Source organism: Apium graveolens, unplaced genomic scaffold, assembly GCF_009905375.1.
Source record: "Apium graveolens cultivar Ventura unplaced genomic scaffold, ASM990537v1 ctg5265, whole genome shotgun sequence".
NCBI lineage: Eukaryota > Viridiplantae > Streptophyta > Magnoliopsida > Apiales > Apiaceae > Apium > Apium graveolens.
The window spans coordinates 153,134-154,350 of NW_027418897.1; positions in this window are offsets into that span (position 1 = coordinate 153,134).

The window sequence follows — 1,217 nt, forward strand, 5'->3', positions numbered from 1 at the left end:
CCATTGTTGGAACTTCTTTAAACAACTGTTTTTTTATTAAACTACTGTCTATCTAACTTAACAACAATGGTTTTGTAGAAAAACCATTATTGTTAACTTATTCAATATTTTCATAAACAACAGTTTACAAATTTTTTTAACTAGTTAAAACCATTGTCATGAATGTTTTTTGTTTAAAAGACAATGGTGTAAAAAATTTAAACCATTGTAAAGAATATCAAAAGACAACAGTTTTCTGATTAAAAAAATATGTGCAGAGATATACAACGGTTTTCATCATTTTCTAAATGGGTTTCACACAACTGTTTATAAAATTAATCTCATTATTAAAAATAAATCAATTTTAAAATAAAATAATATTATAATAATTTAATTGTTATTTCATAATTAAAAATAAATTTATAATACAAAGGTTCTCTACAAGAATTACAACTATAACTTAAAATCTATTTCTAAACCAGCCTGAATTACAAGAATCTATCTCTACAAGAACTATTCCAACTGTTTCACCAGCTGAAACGACACCATTACAACTAGGCGGAATGCACGTTATTGGAGTAGATTCAAGAGCTACTGGTAATGTATCTTACTACTTCCTCTCTGAGATATCCAGTTCACACATCCAGGTCCACAGCCGCAGTTTGGTCCACATTCAGATACGACTACCTTGGGGTCAATCAGTCTGCAAGGCACAAACTTGGCATAAAAGTCTAAAAGAAAACACATTACAAAAAAAATTATATCTAAAAAGCTTAATGGCTTTTGACTTTGTAACAACTTCCCAGGTATCATCTTAAAGCTATTTAGCATATAAATACACTCGTTTGTAGCTCACACAAATTTGAGGCAAGGATACAACTTAAGTTGCAGTTATTTGAAACTATTAAAACCAAAAAGATAGGTACAGCCTCCAAACAATCACTACTCACATTATTCTCAATCAAATAATGGCAGACATAAACTGAAGTTCAAGTGAAAAATGTCATCTCAATAGTCGATTCTTGAATCGACTTCCTTAATGATTTTATAAGTTAATCTCTAAGACTAAGAAATATCTCAATTTCATACCTGCATAGACGTTAGTGGCTATACCAATGAAAACAGAAATACCCTACTGTGTTCTTGCATGCATAAGTTATATATAGAGAAAAAAGTACTCACAGCTGATAAAATAATTCAATTTTGGAAAATACTTAACCAATACAGTCTAATTTCCT